General features: G+C 40.4%; 1 long non-coding RNA gene across 1 annotated transcript in view; it reads right to left on the bottom strand.

The window, feature by feature from the left end:
• LOC135365266 (uncharacterized) overlaps positions 1–24,666 on the bottom strand; it is a 65,910-nt gene extending 41,244 nt beyond the window's left edge. Inside the window, exon 1 of the long non-coding RNA XR_010412906.1 lies at positions 24,586–24,666. This is a non-coding gene — a long non-coding RNA (uncharacterized LOC135365266). The remainder of the gene's footprint in view (positions 1–24,585) is intronic.
• Between the last annotated feature and the right edge of the window lie 443 nt (positions 24,667–25,109).

Genomic DNA, 25,109 nt, shown 5'->3' with positions numbered 1-25,109 from the left:
TAGTAAACCCAGAGAAAAGAGAGAGCTTCTTGATCCCAGTCCCTCCTTACTAGTATTTAAAATCCCAGGGAAGGTCTCTGATTGGCTGACTTGTTCACATGCCTGCCCTTTCTCCAATTATTGTCAGTGGTTGATAGGGTAATATGATTGGCCAGTGCCCAAAGAAGTAAGTTAATATCATTGGCATCCCTCAAAGAACCACCTATAATGAAGGAACGACAGTTCCCACAAAAGAAGAGGTAAGAGTGCTATGAATCAGAAGAAGGGTAAAAGTGTTCTGGGCTGATATAAAAAAGAGATGCCTAGCACAAGGATGTAATGACTGATTTTTTGTGGTTTTTGAGTGTTTTTGTGTGTTTTTTTTTTTTACTTTTTATTGATTTTTGTATTTTTTTTAAATTTATTAACATATATTATTTGTTTAGGGGTACAGGTCTGTGATTCACAGCCCTCACCATAGCACACACCCTCCCCAATGTCCATCACCCAGCCACCCCATCCCTCCCACCCCCCTCCATTCCAGCAACCCTCAGTCTGTTTCCTGAGATTAAGAGTCTCTTATGGTTTGTCTCCCTCTCTGGTTTCATCTTCTTTCATTTTTCCCTCCCTTCCCCTATGATCCTCTGTCTTTTCTCAAATTCCACATATCAGTGAGATCATATGACACTTGTCTTTCTCTGATTGACATATTTTGCTTCAAATACCATCCATGTCATTGCAAATGGCAAGATTTCATTTTTTGATGGCTGCATAATATACAATTATCTATATATACCACATCTTCCTTATCCATTCATCTCTTGATGGACATCTAGGCTCTTTCCATAGTTTGGCTATTGTGGATATTGCTGCTATAAACGTTGGGGTGCGGGTGCCCCTTTGGATCACTACATTTGTATCTTTGGGGTGAATACCCAGTAGTACAATTATGGGTCATAGGGTAGCTCTATTTTTGACTTTTTGAGGAACCTCCATACTGTTTTCCAGAGTGGCTGCACCAGCTTGCATTCCCACCAACAGTGTAGGAAGGTTCCCCTTTCTCCACAGCCTTGCCAACATCTGTCGTTTCCTGACTTGTTCATTTTAGCCATTCTGACTGGTGTGAAGTGGTATCTCATTGAGGTTTTGATTTGGATTTCCCTGATGCTGAGTGATGTTGAACACTTTTTCATGTGCCTGTTGGCCATTTGGATGTCTTCTTTGCAGAAATGTCTGTTCATGTCTTCTGCCCATTTCTTGGTTGGATTATTTGTTCTTTGGGTGTTGAGTTTGATAAGTTCTTTATAGATTTTGGATACCAGCCCTTTATCTGATATGTCATTTGCAAATATCTTCTCCCATTCTGTTGGTTGTCCTTTGGTTTTGTTGACTGTTTCTTTTGCTGTGCAAAAGATTTTTATCTTGATGAAGTTCCAATAGTTCATCTTTGCCTTTGCTTCCCTTGCCTTTGGCGATGTTTCTAGGAAGAAGTTGCTTCGGCTGAGGTCAAAGAGGTTGCTGCCTGTGTTCTCCTTTAGGATTTTGATGGATTCCTGTCTCACATTGAGGTCTTTCATTCATTTTGAGTCTATTTTTGTGTATGGTGTCAGAGAATGGTCCAGTTTCATTCTTCTGCATGTGGCTGTCCAATTTTCCCAACACCATTTGTTGAAGAGACTGTCTTTATTCCATCGGACATTCTTTCCTGCTTTGTCGAAGATTAGTTGACCATAGAGTTGAGCATCTCTGTTCTGTTCCATTGATCTATGTGTCTGTTTTTCTGCCAGTACCGTACTATCTTGATGATTACAGCTTTGTAATAGAGCTGGAAGTCCGGAATTGTGATGCCACCAGCTTTGCTTTTCTTTTTCAACATTCCTCTGGCTATTTGGGGTCTTTTCTGGTTCCATAAAATTTTAGGATTATTTGTCCCATTTCTTTGAAAAAAGTTATGGTATTTTGATAGGGATTGCATTAAATGTATAGATTGTTCTAGGTAGCACAGACATTTTCACAATATTTATTCTTCCAATCCATGAGCATGGAATGTTTTTCCATTTCTTTGTGTCTTCCTCAATTTCTTTCATGAGTATTCTATAGTTTTCTGCATACAGATTCTTTGCCTCTTTGGTTAGATTTATTCCTCAGGATCTTAAGGTTTTGGGTACAATTTTAAATGGGATCAACTCCTTGATTTCTCTTTCTTCTGTCTTGTTGTTTGTGTATAGGAATGCCACTGATTTCTGTGCATTGATTTTATATCCTGCCACTTTACTGAATTCCTCTATGAGTTCTAGCAGTTTTGGGGTGGAATCTTTTGGGTTTTCCACATAAAGTATCATATCATCTGCAAAGAGTGAGAGTTTGACTTCTTCTTTGCTGATTTAGATGTCTTGTGTTTCTTTCTGTAGTCTGATTGCTGTGGCTAGGACTTCTAATACTATGTTGAATAGCAGTGGTGATAGTGGACATCCTTGCCACATTCCTGACCTTAGGAGGAAAGCTCTCAGTTTTTCCCCACTGAGTATGATATTCGCTGTGGGTTTGTCATAGATGGCTTTTATGATACTGAGGTTTGTACCCTCTATCCCTACACTCTGAAGAGTTTTAATCAAGAAACGATGCTGTACTTTGTCAAATGCTTTTTCTGCATCTATTGAGAAGATCATATAGTTCTTGTTCTTTCTTTTATTAATGTATTGTATCACACTGATTGATTTGCAGCTGTTGAACCAACTTTGCAGCCCAGGGATAAATCCCACTTGGTCATGGTGAATAATCCTTTTAATGAACTGTTGGATCCTATTTCCTAGAATTTGGGGAGAATTTTTGCATCCATGTTCATCAGGGAAATTGGTCTGTAATTCTCCTTTTTGATGGGGTCTTTGTCTGGTTTTGGGATCAAGGTAATGGTGGCCTCATAAAATGAGTTTGGAAGTTTTCCTTCCATTTCTACTTTCTGGAACAGTTTCAGAAGAATAGGTATTAATCTTCTTTAAATGTTTGGTAGAATTCCCCTGGGAAGCCATCTGGCCTGGGCTCTTTTTTGTTGGGAGATTTTTGATTACTGCTTCAATTTCCTTAGTGGTTATGGGTCTGTTCAGGTTTTCTATTTCTTCCTGGTTCAGTTTTGGTAGTCTATACATCTCTAGGAATGCATCCATTTCTTCCAGATTATCTAATTTGCTGGCATATTGTTGCTCATAATATGTTCTTATAATTGTTTGTATTTCTTTGGTGTTGGTTCTGATCTCTGCTTTCATTCATGATTTTATTTATTTGGGTCACTTCTCTTTTCTTTTTGATAAGTCTGGCCAGGGGTTTATCAATCTTACTAATTCTTTCAAAGAACAAGCTCATAGTTTCATTGCTTTGTTCTACTATTCTTTTGGTTTCTATTTCATTGATTTCTGCTCTGATCTTTATTATTTCTCTTCTCCTGTGGGTGTAGGCTTTATTTGCTGTTCTTTCTCTAGCTCCTTTAGGTGTGGGGTTAGGTTGTGTACTTGAGACCTTCCTTGTTTCTTCAGAAAGGCTTGTATTGCTATATACTTTCCTCTTAGGACACCTTTGCTATATCCCAAAGATTCTGAACAGTTGTGTTTTCATTTTCATTTGTTTCCATGAATTTTTTAAATTCTTCTTTAATTTCCTGGTTGACCCATTCATTCTTTAGTAGGATGCACTTTAGCCTCCATGTATTTGAGTTCTTTCCGACTTTCCTCTTGTGGTCGAGTTCTAGTTTCAAAGCATTATGTTCTGAAAATACACAGGGAATGATCCCTGGTACTGATACTGATTGAGACCTGATTTGTGACCTATGACATGATCTATTCTGGAGAATGTTCCATGGCACTAGAGAAGAATGTGTATTCTGTTGCTTTGGGACGGAATGTTTTGAATATATCTGTGAAGTTCATCTGGTCCAGTGTGTCATTTAAAGCCTTTATTTCCTTGTTGATCTTTTGCTTAGATGATCTGTCCATTTCAGTGAGGGGTGTTAAAGTCCCCAACTATTATTGTATTGTTGTCAATGTGTTTCTTTGCTTTTGTTATTAATTGGCTTATATAATTGGCTGCTCCCATGTTAGGGGCATAGATACTTACAATTGTTAGATCTTCTTGTTGGATAGGATATAGTGTCCTTCCTCATTTCTTATTATTGTCTTTGGTTTAAAATCTAATTTTTCTGATATAAGGATTGCCACCCCAGCTTTCTTTTGATGTCCATTAGCATGGTAAATTGTTTTCCACTCCCTCACTTTCAATCTGGAGGTGTCTTTGGGTCTAAAATGAGTCTCTTGCACACAGCATATCAATGGGTCTTGTTTTGTTTTTTGTTTTTTTTTATCCAATCTGATACCCTGTGTCTTTTGATTGGGGCATTTAACCCATTTACATTCAGGGTAACTATTGAAAGATATGAATTTAGTGCCATTGTATTGCCTGTAAGGTGACTGTTACTGTAGTTTGTCTGTGTTCCTTTCTGGTCTATGTTACTTTTAGGCTCTCTCTTTGCTTACAGGACCCCTTTCAATCTTTTTTGTAGGGCTGGTTTGGTGTTCACAAATTCTTTTAGTTTTTTGTTTGTCCTAGAACCTTTTTATCTCTCCTGTTATTTTCAATGACAGCCTAGCTGGATATAGTATTCTTGGCTGCATTTTTTTCTCATTTAGTCATCTGAATATATATCATGTCAGTCCTTTCTGGCCTGCCAGGTCTCTGTGGATAGGTCTACAGCCAAACTAATGTTTCTGCCATTGTAGGTTACAGACCTCTTTTCTCAAGCTGCTTTCAGGATTTTCTCTATGTCTCTGAGACTTGTAAGTTTTACTATTAGATATTAGGGTGTTGACCTATTTTTATTGATTTTGAGGGGGGTTCTCTGTGACTCCTGGATTTTGATGCCTGCTTCCTTCCCCAAATTAGGGAAGTTCTCTGCTATAATTTGCTCCAATATACCTTCTGCCCGTCTCTTTCTTCTTCTTCTGGGATCCCAATTAGTCTAATGTTTCATCTTATGGTATCACTTATCTCTTGAATTCTGCCCTTGTGATCCAGTAGTTGTTTATCTCTCTTTTTCTCATCTTCTTTATTCTCCATCATTTGGTCTTCTATATCACTAATTCTCTCTTCTGCTTCATTTACCCTAGTAGTTAGAGCCTCCATTTTTGATTGCACCTCATTAATAGTCTTTTTGATTTCAACTTGGTTAGATTTTAGTTCTTTTATTTCTCCAGAAAAGGATTCTCTAGTATCTTCTATGCTTTTTTTCAAGCCCAGCTAGTATCTTTATAATCATCATCTGAACTCTAGTTTCAACATCTTACTAATGTCTGTATTGGTTAGGTCCCTGGCAGTTGGTACTGCCTCTTGTTCTTTTTCTTGAGGTGAGTTTTTCCTTCTTGTCATTTTGTCCAGAGGAGAATAGATGAATGAGAACACAAAATGCTAAAAGGGTAACAATGACCCCAGAAAAATATACACTAAACAAATCAGAAGAGTTCTGAAACTGGAGGGAAAGGGGGAAAAAAAAAAGAAGAATATGGTCAGGCTGGTGAATAGAACAGAGCCACACACGAGATTTTGGGTGTATTTTGGTCTGTTAGAAGAAACTGTCTCCCGAAATTTTAAAGAAAGAAAAACTTATACATATATATACAAAAATAAGGGTAAATACGATGAAGGGATGGAATATGACTGTAAAGATGAAAATTTAAAAAGATTTTTAAAAAGGAATTAATAAGATAAGTTGGTTGAAAAAAGAAAGAAAAAATTAAATTAAAAAAAGAAGAAAAAAAAGAGAGAATGTGATCAGGCAGGAGACTAGAACAAAGACATACACTAGATTTAGGGTATATTTTGGTCTGTTAGAAGAAATTGTATCCCATAATTTTAAAGAAAGAAAAACTTATATATATACAAAAAATAAGGTTAAATACAATGAAGGGATGGAATATGAGTGTAAAAATGAAAATTTAAAAATATTTTAAATAAGGAATTGGTAAGATAAGATGTTGGTTGAAAAGGAAAGAAGAGGGATGCCTGGGTGGCTCAGTCGGTTAAGCGTCTGCCTTCAGCTCAGGTCATGATCCCAGGGTCCTGGGATCGAGTCCCACATCGGGCTCCCTGCTCCACGGGGAGCCTGTTTCTCCCTCTGCCTCTGCCTCTCTCTCTCTCTCTCTCTATCTCTCATGAATAAATAAATAAAATCTTTAAAAAAAAAAAAAAAGAAAAGTAAAGAAGAAAAATTCAAAAAAAGTAGAAGAAGAAAAAAAATAAAGAATATTTAAAAAATTAACTTTGAATGACTAAAGAATCATGGGAAAAAAGCCATGAATTCTGTGTGCTGTATTCCCCTACCGCTGGGGTTTTGCAGTTCTCATTGATCGGTAAACTTGGTCTTGGCTGGCTGTTCTTGCTGATCTTCTGGGGGAGGGGCCTGTTGCCATGATTCTCAAATGTCTTTGTCCAAGGCAGAATTGCACTGCCCTTGTCAGGGGCCAGGCTAGGTAATCTGCTCGGGTTTGCTGTAGGTAGCTTTTGTTCCCTGCAAGCTTTCCCTACAGCTTTGGGGGATGAGAGTGAAAAAGGCAGGCTCCCAATCTCTGGCCCTTGAGGAGCCAAGAGCTTGGGGCCCCACTCCTCAGTGAGCCCTCAGAGAAAAGCAGTCAATCACTCCTGTCTCCCCAGTCTCTGGTCACACTCCATGCTCACCCAGCCTGTGAGTGAGTGTTTCTATCTCTGGCACACGACCCCATTTGGAGTCTCCAAACCCAGAAGATTCCTGTAGTGGGTTCCCACACCACTCCTCCTGGGGGAGGAAAGGGAGTCTCCCCAGATCTGCCGCTTGTTCAGTCCCTGCTGGAAGATCAGTGGCCTAACTGTGCTGCAGATCACAGCTTATGGCAACCCCGAGCTGAGAGCCCACTCCTCAGCTCCGTCTCCTCAGCCGGCTTCCCTGCTCCGGTACCTGGGAGCTCTGCCACACTCAGGCACCCCCAGTCTCCCTGTGACCCAGAGGGTCCTGAGACTACACTGTCCCAGCGAGGGTTCCACTCCCTGCTTAGCCACTGGAGCCATGTCCCTCAGCAGAGCAGACTTCTAAAAGTTCCAATTTTGTGCTCTGCTGCTCTATCACTTGCTGGTAGTCAGCTGAGGGAGGCTCCCTCCCCACCACAGTCTAGCTTCCCAAATACCCCTGGTATTCACTTCTCTGCACGTCCTACGTTCCAGAAAGTGGTTGCTTTTCTGCTCGTAGAATTGCTGCTATTCTTTTCTTTGATCTCCTGTTGAATTTGTAGGTGTTCTGAATGATTTGATAACTATCTAGCTGAATTCCTGGGACCAGACAAAATTTAGGTCTCCTACTCCTCCACCATCTTGCTCCTCCCCCCTTGTTTTTTTGTTTTTGTTTTTGTTTTTGTTTTTTTTTGGTAGAATTACAATTTGACCAATGAACCCTCACACTTTTAAGGGCAGCATTACTCTCCATTCCTAATGCACTCTTTCCTCATCCCACCTCAATCTAGCCTGACTAACTCGAGACTTAAGAAATCATCACCCTTGAGGAGTTAAACAACTTGCACATCACAAAGAAGGTCAATGAATAGATCTAGGGCCATATCTCACCTTTTCTGAATTCCTGACATGTGCAGCAAAGGCAAAACACTCAAGCAAGGATACATACCTCTTGAGAATGCAAAATAAAAGTACAGAGAACAAAAGTAATGTGAAGAATGGATAAATTTTCCACTCCTGCACAGCAGACTTTATTTTCAAACATCTCATTCCCTCTCAAAAACTGCAGTGCAGATTTTGCAAACATGATGGGTTACATAAGCAGGATTATGTACTCTTCATGCAAACTCTAAAGCCAGCTGCCCATCCAGTTCTATTTCCCAGATAGGAAAAAGGATTACTACACAGTTCCGACACAATGCTGGAAAGACATTGATAAATTCTGACTCTCTCATTTCAAATTAAGGGAGGAAAATATATTTGGAAAGCTTCTCTTAATGAAAGCAATGACATTCGGATTGTGATTATGGTTTAACAGTTACATATGTATGGGTATATCAGCAATCCACACAACATATTTGAGCATTATGGGTTTCACTGTGTCCTCCAAAAATTTGTATATTTAATTCCTAACCTCCCTTACCTCAGAATGTGACTTTATTTGTTGATGGGGGTCTTTGCAGAGATAGTTAATTTATAATGAAGTCATTAGCATGGGCTCTAATCTAATACAACTGGTATCATTTTAAAAGGGGAAATTTGGAGACACATACACACACAAATACACACACACAGAGAATGCTATATGACAATAAAGGCATTGAGCAGGGTGATGCTTCTACAAGCCCAGGAACACCAGAGATTGCTGGAAAACCACCAGAAACTGGACAAGAGGCATGGAACAGATTCTCCCTCATGGGTTCACAAGGAACCAACCAAGATGACACATGATCTTGCCCTCCTAACCTCCAGAACTGTGAGACAATAAATTTCTATTGTTTAAGCCACCCAGTTGGAAGTACTTTGTTACAGCAGTTGCAAGAAACTAATACTTTAAGCAAGAAACTTCCCATCATCGGAGTGGAAATAAAAGAGGGAATGTATTACCTCTGAGAACTTTAATCTTTTATTATTGCATTCACCTTAATAAAGGAAGGGTTTAGTCTATTCCCCCCAGACCCAATAAAAGTCAGAAATTGAAGTTTAACTAACTTCACAACATAGGCCAAAGATTCTACTATGTTTTATTCAGTAAAATCAGATTAACTGAAGCAAAATTCAGTTCCTTCCTGGTATCTAAATTATCCAGATAATGGTCTCAACCCAACTTTGGTTGGTCATTGTGAAGTAAACCTGATTTCAAATAAAGGAGTTTAGATCCACTTTGACCAAAAAAGGCTTAACACCTCCATCAGTCTCTGTTCATTGTCCCATAGAAAAGAGACCATACAAAGGCAGGATTTTCCTCCCCTAAACTGGGACTACCTGCTAAACAATTTGGACCCAGTTTCAGTGTGTGATCTGCTTTTCCCTTTTAGTTCCAGGTAGGTTCATGTTTCTCCTTATACAACTGGTAGTGAGGGGTGAGAGGGAGGGGTAGAGATGATGTTCGAAACACAAACGTGGCAAGCCCAACCATCTGTGTCTATGTGCCTATGTGTCAGGTGAATGTCGAGACCAGTAGCTGTCTAGAATACCCAGATTTCTCAACTTTTCTATTCCAGATGCACTGGAATTCCACTCAGACAAGAAAAGGAATCGGACCTTTACTAAAGAGATTAAAAAGCTGATATCGCTAACCCCTAACTCCCACGTTTCTTTTACTGGCCAATGTATAGTTTTGGCAGAACTATCTGGTCCCTAACTACCTATTCACTGGTCATTCTGAACATGAAAGTCAATGGTTTCCCCAATAGGTAACAAGAAGCAGAATTCAGTGAAAGTAGTTTCTCAGTTGGCCCTAAGGTAGGCCAGGGAGTTTGAGACTTATTGTCATTTTGATCTCATTTGGGGTTACTGTCAGGCATAGTAAGTTAAGTGGGGCTAAGATTACTGCATCATTCAGGAAACGAGGGTTCTAGGAGATGCATGTGGTCCTGTTCTTATCTCTGTTGTCTTTTGATTAGAAAACATGGCTATTTACCCAACTGCAGAAACCCACTTAGGAATGTAAAGAGCATGGTGGATGATGCTAACCTATGCATTTAAACTGGCAAATGCCAAGGTGCCTTATGTAAGTAGATGGTGAGCATTTTGAAAAGGCTTTGAGGTACATATGTTATGAACAGAAATAAAACTGCAAAGCCTTAAGGAATCCCTTTCAATTTCAGCCCCATCCACCTTCCCCAACCTACCCAGTCCCCACAGATGAGACTCCTGTCACTTCAGGCTTAGTATCACCTCTCTGCATGCCCCCATCCCTGGGATTCCACCCTTCATACTGCCTCTCAGTTTTGAAACTTGCTTCACTTAAATTGCTCTATTCATACTACCTTGCCATCCGACCTTGACTTCACCCCTATAGTTAAAAGATCATCTCTATCTCCTTACTACATCCCAGCAGCAGCTTACCATCCTGATGGTTCAAAGCCTTGGTTTATTACTGTTATTTTAAGCTTGCTCTATATTAAGAAAGATATGTGATTTTATCCCAAATGCTAGTTCCTATTAATTGATATAGACTGCTTCAGGTGCTATGTTAGGAAGAATTCTGAGGTCTCATCCTAACTTAGCTGGAAAGGATGCTTTGGCAGTTAGCGATATTTGCCATAGGCAATGGAGAGGAAAATGGAAAAACATTTGCTATATATTTGCCAACCATCCCCTATAGCACCAAATCCTATACTTCGTTTTAGTTATTTCCTCAAACACACACACACACACACACACACACATCATTTTGAGTGATTTTAGTTATATATTCTTGCATCTAGTAGTTCAACCCATGTAATCAAAACAGTTTTAACCACATGGTAGCAGTCTGGTGTTGCAAATCCAGAAATTTGAAAATGGGGTTCGTAAATTTAACTTGTAAGAAGACAATGGTAACCTAACAAATTATAAAACATTTGCATGTACATTTATGTTTATTAACCATATTTCCTCAAAAGATCCTGAATAAAAGTAGTATGAAACAAGTCATTTTGATGGACTAGCAGGGGAAAGAGATATGGTCTAAGAATGGGGTAGGGCCTGGGAGGTCAAGCCTAGAGAATGGAGGGTCTTTGGCACACCAGGTTTAGGAACATCCAAGGGGATCCTGAAAAAAAGGAAGGGACCTCTGAAAGAAAAAGGCACCAAAATCAAGTCGCGTTACTTCAGGACTTTCGAGGGTAGATACTAAGTATAGGAAACATCTTGTGAATGAGATGGTATTAGACTGTCCCAAAATGAATAACCTTGAAATTGAAATCCACAAAAAGAAAAAATCACATGAGTTAAAGCTTCCGTAGTCTATCTTTAAACAGAATTTGGGGGAAAAATCTATTTAAAACAAGCATTTAGAAAAGCATCATTTCCCTGGCATGATTATAATGTGCTTCATGTTGGCAAGAAGACTTCATTTCCAGTGATATTTTCCAATTGTTAAAATAAAAAAAAAAATCCCTGCCACTTTCTTTGCAATCCATAATTTTGTATTTTTAATTTCAATAACTCAAGTGTCTCTAAGCAGAAATAAGCTGCATATTCATGAGCCCTGATTTGCTGTAATCATTATTTCTGAGGCTCTCTATCTGTGAAGACTCCAAGTACTTGAGTCCTTTTTCTCAGGCAATTATATCAGATTGGCTTGGAGCTGAGGGAGTTGGAAGACCCCACTTCTTCATTTTCTCTTTGAAGGGCTCTGTGGGTCTATCTGAGGTCAACTTTCCTTGCTCCCAAACAGGGCTGATAATTAGTTGCCTCAACATTCGCAGGAGGGATAAAAGTCTATTTAATATGTTAACTAGAGAATTGTTAACTTTTCATCAATCAGCCTTTGGTCATAGACAGCAAAGGGAAAACCAAAGGGAAAATAGGATATTTTAAATTGAGCTGAGCAAAAAGTAAAGGAAGGAAAATATATATCGACTATGTTTTGTATATGTGAAAAACATGGATACAGAAATAAAAAATTAAAACATAGATGACCAAATGGCAAAAAAAAAATCATAACATAAAATAACAAATTACTAGGTACTAAAGAAACATCTAGAAATCATCAATCTTCCTGTCTGAAACATGGCTTCTCTTAGTGGTAACAGCCCAGAATGAAATGGGGGTTCAAGGAAATGGGGGGGCTGAATGTCAGTTCTGCTACTTATCAGCTAGCTATCCAAGCACAAGTTCCTTAACCTCCAGGCCCTGTTTCTTTATCAAGACTGATAGCCTCATCTACAAGGGAATGATCACAGTTCCTTCTAAAGGTTTGTTGGCAGACTTAAATGAGATGTATCGAAGGATATAACATGGAGTCTAGCACAAAGTATACGCTCAATAAATGCTGTGCCTTGCTCTGCCTGATTTCTTTTTTCTCCTTTCTGGCTAAATAGCTATTCTGTTTTGAAAGGCCTCACAGCTCCCCTTAGCAACCATTCTAAATTTTAACAAACACCCCATTTAGGCAGTTCTTCCTTAAAATACCAGAAGAGATCTCTAGAAGTCAACTATCCCTTTGCCTGCAATTGGATTCCTTGGATATAGGGAAAGAGCACAAACTCAGGTTCGAGATCTGGCTCTGCTATTGACTTGAATATGACCTTGGGTTCTCTAACCTCCAGTTTCCTCACCTATAAAATGGGGGTACAACAAAGGTACCCTACAACAAAGGATACCTTTTAGAATTTTTTAACAGTTGTATAAAAGGACTTAACCACAGTAGCTGGACAAAGCAGTAACCTAACAATTAACATTGCATGTTGGGATGTCTATTGTAGTATTCCTGGTTCCCCAAGAAAATGCCAGCAAGAAGAAACAGCACGTGTGGGCACTGTGTCCTTCCTTCCTGCAATTATTTGGCAATAGTTATGTGGTCATGTCATTCAGATCCGGAATCAGTTTGAATCTGCAGGTAGCTTCCACTCAAAACCTCTATTTTTCAGATGTTGTGGTTGAAGTTCAGAAAGTTTAAGTACCCTTGTGGGGTTACATAGCAGAGGAAATCTGAGATTTTTAAAGCTGTGAGATCAAAATAACTGTGTGTCTTAGGGCAACTGCTCAGTTTCCTAGAGCAGCACAATTCTATGCCTTTAACAATCTGACCCAAGACCACTTTTTTCCAGCCTGTCAAATGTTTGTTTTTTTTTTTTAAGGATAAGTTTAATTTGAAATATATATTAGTAGCATACAAATTTGTTCACTGATTTATAGAATGAATCTCTACCAGGGAAATAATAACATTTTCTACATAAACTCCTTGAGGGCAAAAGGACTATATCTTATTCTTTGGATCCCTAAAAGTACTTAGTAAAATGCCTGCTACTCAGTATTCATTAAATGAATCATGGAGAATTATCTAATTTGAGGGGCTCCCTTACTTTTCTCTGGCTCTTTCATTACTGTGCCATTCACGAAAGACAGAGTAGCTCTTACCACCTCTGAACCTTTGCACTTGCTGTTCTTCTCCTTGCAAAACTCTTCCTCATCTATTCAATTAGGGGACTTATTCTCTTCCTTCAGTTCTTGGCTTAAGCACCACTTCTCCCCAGAGGACATCCCGACTTTCCTTTGTAAATTCCAGTTACTTACTTACTATCCTAACACCCCTGGTAGCTTCTTTAATTGTGCCCATCACAATCAGGATGACCAGATGGTGTTGTTTACATAAGCTATATGAGAACACATTATCTGACTTGTTCTCTGCTCCATGCCTAGGGCCTACCATTGTTCCTAGCAGCCAGGAATGGCTCAACAAATAGTCACTACAAAAGTGAGCAAAGAATGCAAAGCAAGGGCCCAGAGTGAATTTCTGATCTAGTATCAGGAATTCGTGAACCAACTCCCATTTGTCTTCTGTTATAGAGTTAGAAAACGTTAGAAAACTTGGATTTCTCTCTTCATTATTTAAAAAATTGATCAACTAATTAAATCATTCTAGGGTGCAAGTTTAGCTCGCTGGTGGATTTTAAAGGCTTCACATCCCAACCTGAGGCTTCAGCTTGATCTCAGGTGACCATGAAGGCTCCTAAAATCAAGACTCGTAATTGCACTGAAGAGTTTTGTGTTTCTTTTGAAAATTGAGCCTCAACTGCTATTCAGGAGATCAGCACTCACGCTTTAGTTTGTTCTTGTTTGGTTACAGAGAAAGAGCAGGTCGATTCCCAGTACAATGATTAAAAAGGCATTTCCCCCTCTTGTAATCTTTCCATATGAGTGAATTAGAGCTGACAGACCGTTACGGCAGTAGAGTACCCAGCTGACAATATTGACTGAAAAGCAACTACCTTGCTGATTTTCTGTTGACTTAATGATGGGACAGGCACAAATGGAGCTTGCTGTTTTCGCTTTTAGTCCTTAATCCTGCCATACTGCTTAACCACCACCATATTGGCCATGTAGAAAGAGAGCAAGCTAAAAATAAAAGCCCTCCCAGGGTATTTTGAGACGACCACAAGGCCGTATCACTCTCACATTTAGAGTTTTCTCCCTCACATCACATCAGTGAATCATATGAAAATAAACCCCACATGCCTCACTAAAAGTAATTTTTGCTACCTAAACATTCTTAAACATTTTATAAATGTTGTTAAACAATCTGACTTTATGCAGCACATTTAATTTATATCAGCAATCATCACAAATTCCTATGAGGAGAGAAAATTAATCTAAAAAAGGTTTTCGGGGCGCCTGGGTGGCTCAGGCATTAAGCGTCTGCCTTCAGCTCAGGTCATGGTCCCAGGGTCCTGGGATCGAGCCCCACATCGGGCTCCCTGCTCGGCGGGAGGCCTGCTTCTCCGTCTCCCACTCCCCCTGCTTGTGTTCCCTCTCTCGCTGTCTCTCTCTCTGTCAAATAAATAAATAAAATCTTTAAAAAAATAAAATAAATAAGCTTTTCAAAATAAAGACAAAACAAAAAAATAAACATTAAAAAATAAAAAAGGTTTTCAAATTGAATGAAATTTTATGGCATACATTTCAGAATTTTTTTTAAGATTTTATTTATTTATTTGACAGAGACAGAGAGCACAAGCAGGGGGAGTGGCAGGCAGAGGGAGAGAGAGAAGCAGACTCCCCTCTGAGCAGAGAGCCTGATGTGGGGCTCGATCCCAGGACCCTGGGATCATGACCTGAGCTGAAGGCAGATGTTTAACCACCAACTGAGCCACCCAGGTGCCCTCATTTTAGAATTATTAAAATGGATGAAGATGAAATAATATGTTTTGTGAATGTCTGATTCAACATTTACTCCATTATGAGTTTTTAGCTTTTTATTGCATTTTTGAGCCAATTAAAAGGATCTTTTTTTCAGGTCTCAAACATAGCCCTTTAAAAAGCCCATTAACCCTAATCTCCTAGTAGATAAGTCAGCCCTACATGTGCCTGATGCATGCAAAAGTTACATTTAGAACTGATCATTTTCCATAGATAATCATTCCTCTATAGTAAAAACACTGGCGGATTATCCTGCAATTGTGCACAAAAGTAAAATAAATAACATTTGATCTATGGGGTAGAGAAATGAATAGGGTATTGACCCCATTCAGTGAAAGACTTAATGGAAATGAGATAATTTTGACAGACCTAAATATTGAACCTACCAAATAGTAGGTACTCACGATTATTTATACTCAGGTTAGTCTATCTTATATAGAGTGGCCATAAATATCTCTGTTTCTTCCACCTAAACCAAGTACCCATGCGTCTTCATTTGGGGGTGAAAAGTGACTATATTAAAATATTTTACCTTAAATTTATGTTTCTTTTGTGTTCAACAATTTGGAAACTTCTGATACCCCAGAAACTTGTGCGAAAGTTGACATAACCAGTGTCAAAGAAATAGTTTGCATGCTATGCACTCTCTTATGCATACATACACTGAAAGGGCTTCTGGTCAACCATATTTTCTGAGAACATGTATGTGGGGTATAAATGAGCAGACAAAATAATCCAGGGCATGGGATATCCATATTCTCATTTCCGAACAGGTTGGTGTTAGCCTTCAGTGTACTTTGAAGCAATCTTTTTAAATCACATTGGTGATTGGGTAATTCTCCTCTTCAGCTATCAAATATTCTGAAGCTCATCCCTTGAACTGAATGCATTAATATTAAAACCTGCAAAAGAGTGACCTTGGGGAAAAAATAAAACAAAAAAAAAGTGTGTTCTGACTTTTCCCGTTTCAGAAGTGACTTCATCAGTGGCTGCCGCCCTCTGATGCCCAACCAGCTGAATCACGATGACGAGAATTAATATTTACGGAGCACATGTAATATGCCAAGGCTGTGCTTTACATACATTACTTCCTTTCATTTCTACAGCAGCACGTCGAGACAGATACTATCTCCATTCTACAGACGGCAGAACTGAGACTCGAAGTTTAAGCAAGCTGGAAAATCTCACGGCTGACAAACAGCGCCATCCGCCTTGAAAGCCAAGCAGTCTGACCTGAGAGCTATCACTCTTACCCTCCAGACTACAGGTGCTCCTCTCTTAAGGGGATAATTTAATTCAACTGATTATTTAACAGGCCCAGGCAAAATTCTAAAAAGGAATGGAATTTTTCTTTTTTTACTAGACCAACATTCCTGACATGGTGATATAAAAACATGACAGCCTGAACTCCTGAAAACTAAACTGATTCTTTCTTGTTGTCAATTATTCAATAAGATTTAATTGATAGTGAATGCAGACAAAACCTTTCTGGATATGGGGGGGCGATGCGGTAGGGAGGGTCCAGGCATCCTCATATCGACAGCATCAGCTTAAAGGATGTACTCTAAGAAAGCTACAGCTTTTAATCTTCAAAGTAAATATTGATTGACCTCTTTTTTTTCCTCCAACTTTTGAATAAGATGTGGAAAGAAAATAAAAGAGTGAGCTAAGCTGAGAACATGATCAAGGAGGAGAGGAAAAAAAAAATACCCCCATTATTCGGTGCTCCCTGGCTTCACATCCTTCCAAAGAACTAATCTACCCTGATAGCTATTTGAATAACTCCATTTGACTTGGGTGATTTGTCAGCAAAACTGATAGCCATAGAACTGGAAATATCCTTTTCAACTTGCAAAGGTCTGCACTATCTTCTTGAGGCTTTCTTTTGTGGTCTTTACTAAACACAAGCAAGGGAAGCACAAAGAGGTTCCCTGGAATTCAGTGGAGCTTCTCATTTACCTGGGTGCTAGTCTGTGCAAGCTATCACAAATACCACAGACTGGCGCTTCAGCAAAAACAGGTATTAATTTCTAATGGTTCTTGAGGCTGGAGGTCCGAGATAGGGTGCCCACGTGGTCAGGTCTGGTGAAGGTCTTCTTCTGGTTAGGGACTGCCAGCTTCTCACTGGGTCCACACACGGTAGAAGAGGCAAGCCAGCTCTCCAGAGCCTCCTTTCTAGGGGCATGGATCTCACTTCCAAGGGCAGAGCCCCTGTCTCCTAATCCCAAAGGCCCCACCTCCCATACCATCACACGGGGCATTAGGATTTCAACATGTGAATTTGGGGGGACACAAACATCAGACCATAGTTCTTTCCTAGATAGGTATAATCTCTTTCCCTCTTTCTCTCTGTCACACACACACAAACACACCCACACAAAATAACCTTTATTTACTTCACAATTGCAGGCAGGCCTCAGCTACTTAATGGCTTTTATGATCCTAATACATATACATTTCTACATGCTTTCATCATTTACTGAGCACCTCTTATGTCCTAGACACTATGAACAACACCAAGTATACAAGATGAATCATCTGTAGCTCCTACTGGATTTTGAAGAGTCTTCAGTTAAGGAGACAGACATTTGGTGGGGGGAGTTAAATTTCTTGAGCACTTACACGTCCACTGGAGTGATTTCCATTTATTCTCTCACTTAGTCATCAAGAGAGCCTCATGATGTAGATACTATTTTTTTCCATTTGCCAGTCGAGGTAACTGAAGCTTGCATAAGGAAAGTAATTACAGGATCAAAGTGATAGAATTACTGCCACTATTACTAGTAGAAGCTCACATATATATTAAGTACTTACTGTGTACCAAGAATTGTTCCAAACACCTTACCTAGATTAGCTTATTTACTTTTTTTCTTTTAAAGATTATATTGATTTATTTGAGAGCATGAGAGAGAGAGCATGTGTGTGAGAGAGAGAGAGAGAGAGCACAAACAGGGGGAGCAGCAGAGGGAGGGGAGGAAGCAGGCTCCCCACTGAGCAGGAAGCCCAACGTGAGGCTCCATCCCAGGACCCTGGGATCATGACCCAAGCCGAAGGCAGACGCTTAACAATGGAGCCACCCAGGCACCCCGCTTATTTACTCTTATGACCTCCCTTCTACCAATAAGGAATCAGTAGCACAGAGATGTTCAATAAGCTCTCCAGAGTTACCCAACTAGCAGATGGTCTAGCTGGGAGGGAAACCCTCACCTTATGATACCAGTTGCTCTTAATAACTCCCAGACTCAAGTCTGATCATCCCCAAATCCATACTCAACACAGTACGAAACTGAAAAGCAATGTAGGATGTCCCCAATTACAATAATGTGTCCATCTTCCTGGTTGGAATACTAATGAAAGAAGAGGACTGAAGGACAACACTTTTTTGTAACAGATCAAATGTCTTTTGGAATGTTTTCTGATCTCAATCTACAAATGGTACTCGGAAGTTATAAAATTCAGCAAAAACAAAACAAAACAGAAAAACCCAGGGCTCCATCAAAGTGCCATTACATGTTTCAGTTTGCCACCTACTTTTCCTGTTTATAACAAAGGAGTGAGTGACTGATAGTCATTTACTATATAATAATGCTTTGCAACTCTGACTGGTGTATTCCATCAGCTCCATGAGAGCAAAAATTAGGTCCATTTTTACTCACCATTTTGTTAGCAAACTGGGCATCATGATTAGCACATAGTAGTCACTCAGTAAGTTTTTTTTTTTGGATATATGTTGAGAAAACCTGTCTGAACAAGCACTTAAGAGTATTTCCAGGGCGCCTGGGTGGCTCCGTTGGTTGGGCGACTGCCTTCGGCTCAGGTCATGATCCTGGAGTCCTGGGATCGAGTCCCGCATCGGGCTCCCTGCTCGGCGGGGAGTCTGCTTCTCCCTCTGATCCTCCCCCGTCTCATGCTTTCTCTCTCTGTCTCATTCTCTCTCTCAAATAAATAAATAAAATCTTAAAAAAAAAAAAAAAGAGAGAGAGAGTATTTCCAGGGCTGGGACTAGCAAAGGGCAAGTGAGGCACCCATTTTGACTGCAAAATCTAAGAAGACACCAAAAAAAAACCCTTTTGCCTCAGGCTCCAAGATGACTTAGCACGGTATTTAACAGATCAGGTCTTTACAAAAAAGTTTGGTATTTTGTTCACGTGGATTATTTTACATTTTTTTTTTCTCTGCCCTTATTACACACATTCTGTACACACACTCAATAAAGGCAATATAAGGCAAGAATATAAAGAAATGACTGAGACATGGATCCTATCTTCCTGGACTCACACGGACGTAGATTATTTTATTTGTAAACACAAATAAAATAGAGAGTAGAAAGCGATGCATGCCATAAGAATTCTAACATCCAGTTGGGATCAAAACTTTTTATTTCTCAATCAATTAAACTGATTTCTTTTCTAAATAAATCTAGAAAAGACTCAAATAACATCCTGCAAATAAAACCAGTGAAACTTTTTTCTTTCTTCTTTTCAATGAAAATTCTAATGTTGGAATATGGAGAACAGTTATTTTAAACCTTATGTGTGATTCTTATCTTAGAAAACTCGGGGCTGAATCTAGCTGTAATTTACTGAGATTGTAAAAACCCTACTAATTCTCAAGGGTTTAAGTGAACATGATTTACCATCCAGTTAAACTAACCTGGGCTCCCTTTCAGCTGGGGGGTCTTGGGCTAATTGCTAAACCTCTCTGACCCTCAGTTTTCTCCAATGTAAAATGAGGGGTAATAATATTTAGTTCATAGGGACGTTATGAGAATTAAATGAAACAATTTATGTAGAGTGCCTGGCACGTGGTCGTTACAGAGGCAGTGCCCCCACGGGTTTAATTAAAGCTTTGGCTCTCTGCCTCTCAGTGAACAAAAAACTTGAGTGTCATAATTAATGAAAGAAGTCCAAAAGAATAGAATGTCAAAACCACACGCCAGATAGAAACGAATGAGCTGGCATCCTTTCCAAAGTCTTGGCTTTTTTTTTCCCCCCCTCCCAAATTTAGACTTTTCTGACTGCTTGAAAGGTGGCACGAGGCTGCCATCTAGTGGTTGAACTAATGAAAACCAAACGCTTGTATTTAAGAACCAGAGCAAGGGGACTTTAATTTTAAAAAAACACTTCCTTAACGCAAGATTTGATTGGCAGCAAAGTACCAACTTCCTTAAGCACAGCAGCAAAACTACTGACACAAACACTTCTCTTGAGTTCTCTTCAAGTCTGCGCCCCATATTTCCAGCTGTCTTGGCCCCACCATCTTGTCAAAATCTGGGTCAGCCACCTATCACCACTAAAAGACTGGTGTTTTCACCAGTGTTTTACACTGTTATTTCATTTCTAAAAATTTCTAACACAAGGTCATTCCATGAGAGATTTGCATTTTATATTTATGTATTTGAGAGAAAGAGAGCATGAGCTGGAGAGAGAGGCAGAGGGAGAGGGAGAAGCAGACTTCCTGCTGAGCAAGGAGCCCTATTCAGGGCTTGATCCCAGGACCCTGTGATCATGACCTGAGCTGAAGGCAGACAGTCAACGACTGAGCCACCCAGGCACCCCAGAAGTGTGGATTTCTAACGAATTCCTAGATGATACAATGTCATTGGTCTGGGGGGGCACAGTTTGGTCCCCAATTTCTTTCTTTTTTTTTAAGATTTTATTTATTCATTTGACAGAGAGAAAGCACGAGCAGGGGGAGTGGGAGAGGGAGAAGCAGGCTCCCCGTGGAGCAGGGAGCCCGCTGTGGGGCTTGATCCCGTGACCCTGGGATCATGACCCCAGCTGAAGGCAGACGCTTAACTGACTGAGCCACCCAGGTGCACCTGGTCCCCAGTTTCTAATGACAGAATTTCATAATGGATACATGGTGAGGGAGACAATTTTTAAAGGAACACCTTTACAGACTTTTCCTATGCCACGTCCTGTATTTCTGAAATCCATCCCTTCTCTCCATCCCCCACCCCTGCCACCTCTGCACTCGTGACCACCGTCTCTCTCCTCCATTCCTGCAATAGCCTCCCTCAGTTTTGCCCCCTTCAGTAGATTCTTCATATGTAGACTGAAGTGACCAAAAGTATATCATCATCCAGCCCCATCAAAGGCTTCCAATGGACCTCAGGACCCAATTCAAACATATCTTTTAAGACCTTTTATAATCTAGCCCCTGCTAGAGCAATTAATAATTAATTATATTATTATTATATTATTAATCTAGCCCTTGTTAGATTAATTACAATAAATTACAATCCATCCCCCTCTAGCCAATCCTGCACCTTACTCATTGTGCTCCTTTTGGCACAGTGGTTCTCGAAGTGTGGTCCCCAAAACCAGCAGCATCAGCATCACCTGAGAACTTGTTAGAGATGCAAATTCTTCAGCCCTCCCAGACCTGCTGATTCAAAAACTCTTGGGGTGGGGCGCCTGGGTGGCTCAGTTGGTTAAGCGACTGCCTTCGGCTCAGGTCATGATCCTGGAGTCCCGGGATCAAGTCCCATGTCGGGCTCCTTGCTCAGCAGGGGGTCTGCGTCTCCCTCTGACCCTCCCCCCTCTCGTGTGCTCTCTCTCTCTCATTCTCTCTCTCTCAAATAAATAAATAAAATCTTTAAAAAAAAAAAAAAAAAAAAACTCTTGGGGTAAGTCCCAGCTATCTGTGTTTAACAAGCCTCCAGGGGATCACTGCCCCTGCAGTCCTCAACCATTTGTCAAGCATGTCATACCTTCTCTCTCACTGCCACAGTTTTGCACCTGCCTCTCCGGGAAGACTCCAGCCCTACCCCCCTCGCCATGAGAATTCCTTACTGCTCCTCAGGTCTCAGCATTTACATCAATCACTTCTTCCCAGATAATTTCCCCATCCAGCAGTCTAGATTATCCAGGCTCATGTTAGGAATTTCACAGCACCCTGCACTTCCCTCAGCACCCAAGTCATTACCATAGTAGAATGTAAGTTATGTGTTCACAGGCCCCCATCCTTGTCCAGGTGCTGACTGCTTTTTATCATATGCACACTGTATCTCAATGCCTAGGGCAGGGCCTGGCTCAGGACAAGTGTACAGTATTTGTCGAATGAGTAAGTATCACATGAACAGTTGCCCTCTCCACTCGGCACCATACATAAGACATAAAAAGGATTAGTAGCCATGAGTAAGATATTTTCTTACTTAGAGAAGATATCTGGCCTGCATGCGAGCCCATTGATTTCACAGTGAACCATGAGCAGCTCTGGTCTGAATAACATTTTGCTGTTTTAAGTCAGCCTTAGAATAACAATGTGGCGTAAGCAATGCTTTGTTTAAGTTCAACAAACACGCTGAGGTCTTTGAGGTCTTATGATATGTCAGGCACTGAGCTAGGAACCAAGTCTAAGAAGCACCTAATCTCTTATGTGAGAAAGGCACACAAACAGTTAGAATAGTGCCACAGGATCACAGAGGAGGTAGAAACTGTGTGGGCCAGTCAGGAAAGCCTTCAGCAAGAAAAGTGAGTTAAGCCATTGTAGTGAGTTGAATAATAGCCCCCAAAAAAGATATATTTAAGTCCTAAGTTCCAGTATCGATGAATGTGATACTATTTGGAAAAGAAGTCTTTGCAGATATTAATTAAGGATCTTGAGATGAAATCATCCTGGACTTGGGGGGGGGGGCTAAATTCAATGAGTAGTGGTGTCCTTAAAGAGAAATTTGAGAAGAGAAAAAATCAGGAGAAGGCCATGTGAGGATGGAGGCAGAGATTAGAGCGACAGGGAAAGGAATGCCAAGGATTGTCAGCTACCACCAGAAGCTGGGAGAGGGACTCAGAGTCTCCCTCAGAGTCTCCAAAAGAAACCAATTCTACCAACATCTTGGTTTTGGACTTCTGGCCTCCAGAAAGGTGAGAGCATAAATTTATGTTGTCTTAAGCCACCAAGTTTGTGGTAATTTGTTACAGCGGCCCTAGGAAACTATTACAGCCTTGAAGGATGCATTGAAAGTAAGCTGCTAGCCAATGAAAATGGAAAGCACAAAAGTAAATCTCATGAAATCATGTAATCCGGAGACAGCAAGAGATCTAATGATAGAACAACTCAAAAGGTAGGCTATCACCGGGTTGTGCAGGGCTGGGAATCTTGTACTGTGTTAGAAACTAGAATCATATTAAGAGGTATTTGGATATTATTATGGCCTGCAAACTCAGGAAGAAGGGAATTACCTTACCTATTATCATTGCTCTTACCCAGACATAGAGGAGGAAAGGAGCACTTTAATACCAGCCAGGCCTTGAATCCAATCTCAAGAGAAGAAATCGAATAATCAAGTTGAACCAGGTAGAAGTTTTCTTTCTCCTAAGCCTCAAACCAAAACAGATCTGAGGCCTATTCTCTCTATGCATGCCCCCAACTTCCAGTTTTCTTTACCACTATGTTGCAGTAAAAGCAAACAGTTAAAATCCAAACTGAAGCACATTAACATATTCAAAAGTTTAGCTGAGTACACATCAACCGGAATCAGGCAGCACCAGAGTTCGTGGCTGGGAGGACTCCACTGATGGGCACAGGGGTAGAGGTTGTTAGAGAGAAAGCTTGGAAGCAAAGCAAAAAAATTATCTGAATGGTTATAGTTTAAGTGGTTGCCTTATTTGGGAAAGCCTGGTAGACTGTTTGTGATTGTTGTTCCATTTGATTTTCTCAGATTCCAGGGCATTGTCTCTGACTGAAGTTTTGGTTTGCTCAGTAGGATACCAAGCATGAGAGCCTTCCCAGTCTAATGGCCTCCTTGCTTAATTACTTTAACGAAAGCAAGCCCACACCCTGTGGCATCACCCAAAATGGAGCAGGAGAGTTCCAGGAGGATTGTATTTACTCGCCCACACTCAGTGCCTGGCACTGGGGCACCTGGGCCACTGTTCTGGGACCAGCCTCAATGTGGAAAAGAGATGGATAAGAACAGTTACACCCACTCCAGGACAGGTCACTCCCTCTCAAACTCGCCACAGGATGCCTGTTGTAAATTTTATATATATAAACACATATATATTCTTATGCCCACACTATGTACATACTCAGATATATACATACGCACATATACACATATATATAAAGCAAATACAATTTGCATTAAAGAATTTCTTGGGGCATCTGGGTGGCTTAGTCAGTTAAGCGTCTGCCTTCGGCTCAGGTCATGATCTAAGGGTCCTGGGATCAAGCCCCACATCAGGCTGCTCAGTGGGGAGTCTGTCCCTACCCCACCCCCACTTGTGTGCTCTCTTACTCTCTCTCTCACTCTCGTTCTCTCTCTCCTAAATAAATATTTTTTAAAAAAGAATTACTATTTTCTGTTCACCAAAGGGTTTTCTTTTTTTCTTCTTACCTAAAATCACAGTTACTTCATAGTTAGCATGTAGTATGGTATCTAAGTGGTTGAATTCCAGGCTTTTGAACACATTCAGTTGTTAGTAAGATACTCTCTGTCTTCTTTGACAGATCCTGTAAAGTACTTAATTGTGAAATGTTGTTTGCTCATAGCATCTCTTCATAAATAACTGCAAAATAAGCTATTTCAAATGAAAAGAAGATAAACAGCTATATTTTTAACCCAAAGAAAGAACTCTTCAGTCTACCTACTTTGAAACACATGATCTGCCTTAGCCAAGATTTAATTTTATTTTGAGGGTGGTCCTTCTCAGCCTCCAAGCCAAATGCCCCCCATCACCCTACCCTCAGAAACTTCACACGTACTACTCTCAAGGCCCCAGTACTCACCAGTCTGGATTTGATCCATTTCCCAGGCCAAGTCATGTGGAGTTCACATGCCGATCCTCCTTCTTCTGTGACACCTGCCAGCACAGCACGGAAGTACTTGATCAACACAAGACCTCAGAGGCAAGGGAAGTGGGCCCTCTCTGAGCCAGTTCCTATAATTACAATGTAAAGCCAAACTAAAATGGAGTCAATTGATAGGAGGAGCAAGATGGCAGAGGAGTAGGAGACCTAAATTTCGTCTGGTCCCAGGAATTCAGCTAGATAGGGATCAAACCATTCTGAACACCTACGAACTCAATAGGAGATTGAAGAAAAGAATAGCAGCAACTCTCTGAACAGAAAAGCAACCACTTTCTGGAAGGTAGGACGTGCAGAGAAGTGAATCCGAGGCGATATTCGGGAGGATAGACAGCGGGGGAGGGGCCTCCGTCAGCCGCTTCTGGCAAGTGATAGAGCCTCGGAGCACAAAATTGGAAACTTTAGAAGTCAGCTCCACTGAGGGACGTCACTCCGGTGGCTAAGTG

The sequence above is a fragment of the Mirounga angustirostris genome, unplaced genomic scaffold (genome assembly GCF_029215605.1).
Source record: "Mirounga angustirostris isolate CCGP_5_RB_7025 unplaced genomic scaffold, mMirAng1.0.hap1 SCAF_7, whole genome shotgun sequence".
Taxonomy (NCBI): Eukaryota; Metazoa; Chordata; class Mammalia; order Carnivora; family Phocidae; genus Mirounga; species Mirounga angustirostris.
This window is presented reverse-complemented; position numbering and strand designations above follow the sequence as displayed.